This window comes from Lynx rufus, unplaced genomic scaffold (assembly GCF_022079265.1).
Source record: "Lynx rufus isolate CCGP_SWC_20201006 ecotype Redwood Valley unplaced genomic scaffold, mLynRuf1.p SCAF_2, whole genome shotgun sequence".
In the NCBI taxonomy this organism is placed as follows: Eukaryota; Metazoa; Chordata; class Mammalia; order Carnivora; family Felidae; genus Lynx; species Lynx rufus.
Window position 1 is genome coordinate 47,995,656 of NW_025814834.1, and position 7,407 is coordinate 48,003,062.

Genomic DNA, 7,407 nt, shown 5'->3' on the forward strand with positions numbered 1-7,407 from the left:
AAATGAACAAAGAGGCAACAAGTAGTAATAGATAAAATATTTCATGCGATGAAAGAATGTTGTGTATACATTACAAATAATCTGAGGATATTATATAAAATAGTCTTATTTTCTGTTAGACACATATCTAGGTTTTTGTGAAATGTATATATTTTTTGTTATTGTCCAAATAACACCACAACTTCCAGATGTCTGCTACCTGAACACATTTTGGAATAACTGATTTAATTAATCAAATACCATGTCACCTACATATCTGCTTTTAGTGCCAATTATCCCAGAATGCTAAAACCTTTGAGGTGGTAAGTTTGTTCCTGGAAAGAACCATCAAGTTAATTGCTTGATTTTTCTGTTATGAAAGTTAGCTTTCTATTTCTCTGTGATACAGTGTTTAAAAGATCAAATTTTAGAGTCAGAAGTGTGTGGGTTAAAACCTCATCCTTTCCACTTCTGTAAGTGATTTTAGGCAAATTGCCGAATGCCTCAAAGCTTCAGTGTCCTTATATATAAAAGTGAAATAATAATACTGTTCGTAGCTTATAAAGCTGTTAGAAGGATGAAATGATCTAATGCATGTGAATTAGAGTGCCTGGCAGATAGTAAGCACATTATTAGTTTATATTACTATATGATCCAAGTCATAGTGTAAAGAAGTAAGTTAGTGTTGACTCATTAATTTCTAAAGGAATTTGTTCCAAGAAATATTAGGAATGCAAAATTGAGAGATTGGGCTACTAGGTGTGGGAGCTGAGGGGGAAGAAGTCAGAAAGTAAGGAGAGGATTTCCATGTGTCAAGCATGGCCAAATAATCACTTATGATGTTAGGTAGGTTACATCGGTAATGCATGGAGTGTGCAGACAAGGCAGGCAGTAATGTACACAGTTTTTGTTCTGTTGAATTTTGGGTGCTAGCAGGACATTCATGTGGAGAAATCCAATGGCATGTGGATATCTGACATATGGCTTATTGGAAACTCAGGAGAGACTTTGGAACATATGGGTGTCAGTGGGAATAGACAACTTTGAGAGGGAATATATAGCAAAAATAATAGGAATGCAGGGGAACAACATTTAAAAGGCAAATATAGAAAAAGCAGCTCAGGGAGGAAAGTGAGAAGAGGCAACTGTGACAGGGATACTTAGGAAGAAGAATCTTTCATGTAGGAGGTTGTCGACAGGGTAATTTTGACTTTGGAGTTGGTTTAAAAATATGGCTACACGTTTAGAGTTAGGATGAATTGCACTGGACATTCAATTTAAGACATGAAATTCTGATGTTAGATATTTCAGTCTTGGTCTATATTTCTTTTCTTGTATATATGGATACTGCCATCTGCTGGCAACCTGCATTTTGTGGTTAGGGTACCATTTAGGGTATGGTTGCCCTTGTTCCCTCTTTGGGGTATATATACTCTTCTCCCAGATCTCCACGTGCCTGGCTCATTTTCTTGGCAGAGGTCTCAGTTCAGATACCAATTCCTCCAAATGGCTATCTGTGACCATTATATACAAAGGGCTCCCATCCCCTGCTCCCAGTTAGTCTCTATCTCATTAGTCCTCAATTCTTTAATAGCTTTTGCCACAATCTGTAATTACTTTGTGCTTTTGTTTCTTTATTTCTTAATTGGTTTCTTAGTCTCTTGCCCTGGGATGTAGACTTCCTGGGAGTAGGGATCCTGAGTCTCTTGCCTTAAAAGTGCCTAACACAACCTGTCTCTTAGAAGGAACTCCGTAAATGTGTTAAAAAAAAAAAAAAAAAAGTAAATGATGGCTGAGAACTAAGGTGAGAGATGAGAGTTCCTTCCCATTTTCTCTGTAAGAGTAAACTTAGTTTTGGTATTTATCTATGGAGATGAATTTAATAAAAGCCTCTGGGCCAAAATGTTTTGAGCATCCAGTTCCATCTGGGGAATTTTCCAGTAATTATGGAGATGTGCTATATATGTCACTAAATGCCAACATTCCACAAGAAAAGGACAAAATTAATAGATGAGATTTCTGAAGATAAACATCTTTAATTAGGTATAGAGACACATTTGTAGGCTTCCTTTCTTCCAGTTCTCCTGATGACATCTCAGCTGCTTATTATGAAATGTGGGTTTGCAAAGGTGTGTTGGGGGTTGTGGTAGATGAGGAATGGGCAATGTGGAGAAGGGTATAAATGCTAATAAAATATTTACTTGTGCTCTGGGCTTGAAATGACTCTTTGCCTCTTTAATGGTGTGTGTCTGCAACATAAAATCTAACAATATTCCAAAAATTCTGTGAGAGAAAGTGTCTTCCTGCAATTAGTTATTCTGGAATTCCTAGAGGGTACAAGGAATGTCACGAGGAGTAACATTTTCTGAATTAAAAAGTGGGAAACATAGTCTGACAAATTTATTCATGTACAGAAATAAAGACAGAACATCTGAAATTGAAGCAGCCCTAAAAACATTCATTATATATATAGGTGACAAAGATATGCCATCAGTATATGCAAGATGTAATGGTGTGATAAAAATGACTTCACACCTCAGAAGTCAGAGAGAGGAGCTTAGAGGAGGTGCTGTTTGAACTCTGAATATACAAATTTACCAAGCAGAGTGGGGAGTAGTGGATATTTCAGACAGAGAAGATAGTATGTGCAAACATATGACTGTGAAAGCAGATGACACTTTTGGGGAACACCAATGATTTGGTGAAGATGTGTTAACACAGTGACAAGAGATGAAGCTAAAAACGTTTTAGGATCAGATTTTAAAGGACCTTGTATATCATTTTAAAGGACGTGGACTTTAAATTGAAGTTATTAGTGAGCCATTCAAGGTTTTTATAGAGATGTATGATCTCAGATATATATTTTAGCCAAGATAAATCTGACAAAAGATAAATTAGAAAGAGGAGAGACTAGACATAGAGATCAATGATTACGCTATGGTAGTACAGAGATAGTGATGATGGATAGAGGAAATAAATCGAGAGTTATTTAGGAGGTATAAACAATGAGAATATATCAAAGAATATAAGAGGTGAGGAGAGGTGTGAATTGAGGATAATTTCATGTTTTCTATTTTGAATAACTGGGTTGAAGGTACAGAAGAAAGCTGAATTGGAAGCAAGGAGAGAGGAAAACAAGAATATGATTTTGTTTAGGCTGAATTGGCTTTCTGGTGATGTATGATAGGCAGTTGACATTACAAACACAAGTTTTGGGGGGCACCGGGGTGGCTCAGTCAGTTAAGTGTCTTCCTCTTGATTTCTGCTAAGGTCCTGATCTCACAATTTGTGAGACTGAGCCCTGTGTTGGGCTCGGCGCTGAGAACGCTGAGCCTGCTTGGGTTCTCCCTCCCCCCCACCCCTCTTTGCTCCTACCCCCCTCACACTCTCTCTTTCAAAATAAATAAATAAATATTTACAAATACAAGTTTTGGAAGAGGGGTCAGTGCTAGAATAATGAATCTCAAATAATGATTTGAGATTCAATATAGACAGATATATTCAACAATATAGACTGCGGTTGAAACCATGGGAGTAGTTGAGATCACCAAGAAAGAGCGAATAAAGCAAGAGTGCAAGAGCACGGAGATGAAACCCTTAGGTAACAGTAACATTCAAGGGATGAAATGTACAAGTCTGTGGTAATATAAAAATATGTCCACAAATTAACTGATACTTTTCAAGAGGTAGAACCTAATTCCTCTCTTCTGGAGTGTTGGGCTGAGCTCAGTGGCTAACTTCCAACAAATAGAATTAAAGTAAAAGTGGCAGTGTACAACTTCAGAGACTAGGGCATAAAAGGTATTGCAGCTTTTCTGTCTGTCTGTCTCTTTGCTTGATCTGGGGGAAGTCCTCTGCCATGTTGTGAAGACACTCAGGCAACTTACAGAAAGACTCATGTAGTGAGGAACTGAGGCTTCTAGCACACAGCTGGTGAGGAACTGAATCATCTGAAAAATATGGAGAGGAACTGAGTACTTCTGCCAAAAGCCATGTGGAAGACACATCATTAAAGAGGATCCTCCAGGCTCATTCAAGCCTTTAGATGACTGTGGCCCCAGTCAATGTGTTAACTGCCTCTCATCAGAGACCCTGAGCCAGAATGGCCCCATCCCCCCACTCCAAGGTGCTCCTGAATCCCTGACCAACAGACACTTTGAGTTAGTTAAAATTTATTGTTTTAAGCCTAAATAAAATTTATTGTTTTAAGTTTTAGGGTGATTCATTACACAGGAAGAGATAACATACAAAGACATTGAAGAAAACAAGACAACAAGGAGTTGCCAGAGAGGTTGAAGGAAAGCAAGGAAAGAACAGTGCTGACAAAACCAAGAGAAGAGAATTTCTGGGAGGAGAAGTGTCAAATGCAATGGGTGAAAGTACTACAATTGGAAAAGGCCTTTGGTTCTGGTTAGTGTTATGCCCAGAATTCATGATCCCCAAAGACCACCAGGGAGCCGAGTCTGATGCAAAAGCAAAAGAGCCTTTATTTGAGCTAGCTCGAGCTCAGTCCCCTACCTGCACCGAGGCAGCGGTGAGATGCCCAGGGGAGAGAGAGCGAGTTTCAAAAGCACAAAGGTTTTATTGGGGTCTAGGGGCAGTTGGTGAGGTAATGGCTGTGGCCTCAGCCGATTGGCTGGGGAAGTGTCAGAGTCCTGTTACGCAGGTCGCTGGGCGTGTTTTGATCAGGAAGTTTGAACGGGTGAGCAGGAGGTTACTCAAGGGGAGGAGGGTGGTCAAGGTGGAGGACACAGAACAAGATGGAGGGCTGGTGTAGGTCCGCCCTTTCAGTTAGGAGGGCACTGGTGATCTAAATGAAATCCATTATATTAGCATTTATAATAATGAAAGTAACAGAAAAATCAAATAGAATATGAAGACAATAAATATAAATGACTCTTAAGGATATTGGCAGTAAAAGAAAAAAATGTAGATTGAGGGAATGATGAAAATAAGGAACCATCTAAGGTATTGGGGAAGCTTGAATGTGTTTATGGATTGAGAGGGCAAAGACAGCCTAGATGTAGCATTATAAGTGAATTAGTCAAAGTCAAGGGGACTGAATATGATTGCATGGAGAACATAGGAAGACGTGCTTTCCTTGGAAAGGTTGGGACAATACTAGTCCCTATAATCAGAAGAAATGGAGTATGAATGGGTACAATAAAGGTATTTGGAGGTAAAGGTAAAAACATGTTAAGTTTTTTTCCATAGTCCACTTAAAAGAAAAGTCATTGGGTAAAGGTAAGGAGAGCAGGGTGGATAGGCAGGTAACTTTTGAGTTCACTTGGAAGCATTCTGCAGCCGTTCCAGACCAGTCTTTCCTTCCTTGCTCTGTCTCTTTTCACAATGGACCTTTCCTCTTCAGTTCATGTCCTATTGAATACTGTTGAAGAAAATCATGCCACTGGCTTTAAAAAATTTTTTTATAATGCTTTTATTTATTTTTTGAGAGAGAGAAAGAGAGAGAGAGAGAGAGAGAGAGAGAGACAAAGCACAAGCCAGGGAGAGGCAGAAAGAGAGGGAGACACAGAATCTGAGGCAGGTGCCAGGATCTGCGCTGTCAACACAGATCCTGATGTGGGACTCGAGCTCATGAACTGTGAGATCATGACCTGAGCTGAAGTCAGATGCTTAGCCCACTGAGCCACCCAGGCGCCCCACCATTGGGGTTTTTAATGTGTTTAAAATATATTCTTTTCTGTATGTTCTTGTAAGGTAAGGATTTTTCTTTAAAAGGAGTAGGTTATCTAACTTCTATTAGAGGAAGAAAATCCCAGTTGCTTCATTGAGGCATACAGAATAGGATATAGGAAGTGACATGTTAATTCACTATCAGTTGTCTTATTGAATGCTATAGCCCAATAGTGTGTGCAGCTTTCTGACTCCTACTTATTACTGAAAATTAATGGCTTAGTAAATCACAGTTTATTATCTGACTTACTGCAGGTTTTTTTTTTTTAACCAGGTACAATAAACTCAAGTAAATTGGAGTGAGAATTGGAACATATTAATTCAAATGTCAAGTGCAAACAAAACTCAAAGATACACAGAGCAAATAGTCTCTTTTAGTAAATGGTCTCCTTTCCATATTGTGAGGCAAAGGTAGGTAGCACACCCAGATCTCAAAGAGCCATTGTGTGAAAGAAGTCAGTGTAAACTCAGCAAACTTTATTTCATGGCTTCGATCAAGTTATTGATTTCCTATGAAAATGCAACAGATTCTCCAAATGGAGTAACTTTCATATAAAAAATCAAGGAAATTTTCTGACATTTATGTGTGAATCCAATGTGTAATTCATGTTTCATTTCCATATGTCAAGGCTAAAAATCAAAATACACTTTTTTGTCAGTTGCTTAGAAAGTAGGGTTTTAAGTTGCTGTAATCTGAAAATTAGTTTTGGTGCTTATGGTCTGATAGCCTTGCTTGAACAGCTACAAGAATTGTTTAGTGGTTTAAACATTTGCAGAGTGCTTTCACTTATGTTACCTAAATGAGCTCACAAAAGATATGGTTTTAAAGATGCAGTTATAATAACCTCAAGTTTTCAAGTAAAAAATTTAGGCTTATATAAAACACATTAGTTGTCTAGAGTCACCTATGTAAGTCAACGAGTCACGAACACTTTTCTTCAAAGTCTAGGTTTTTATGTAACTAGGCAGCACAGATTTTACTGGTATTCAGTTTTCCGTTTAACCTGTATATACTGAGAGCCATATACTTTTCGTACTGTGCTTTTATTTATTTTGGTGAAATTGATTTTTAAAATGATTAAATTATAATTTAAGATTTCATTTTGTAGTTTTAAACTAATTAGAAAACTACATATCTCTCTGTTTAGTTTCTTGCAAAAGTACTTGTTTTTGTGTACTGTTTTAATTTGGTAATCAATTTTTCTGATTTTGGTACTAACCCCCTTCATATTGAAAAAAAATCACTTTTTTCATTATTAAATGATTTGAACAATTCCTAAAATTATCACCTCCTTCAGAAAGCTTTTTCCAGTTTGGAAAAATTTGGTCTTTGTCCAAAGTCATCCCAGACAAGCACTTTATAATCATGTTTTTATTCATCTTATCAAACATTGTCTTCCCGTATTTTACCTACATGTGTCTTGAAGTCTTTGCTTTTCTCTGAAAAAGGCTCATTCTCTGTCATGGCTTTATCTAATAACTGTATGTAGGTTATTAAAATGACTACATGCAGTCTCCTTGGTTTGGTTTCTGGAATTAGCAGCTTCAACAGAATCAGTACACGTAATAGAATCTGAATGTGCTTAGACTTTGTAATCTAGACCAAATGTCAGTTACTAAATGAAGTCTTCTCAAATAGAGTTAGTTATTTTCTTTCTTATAGTCCTATGTAATTTTTTCTTATGTCATTATAGATATTGCATGTTATCTATTTACCTATTTATCTCCTTCACC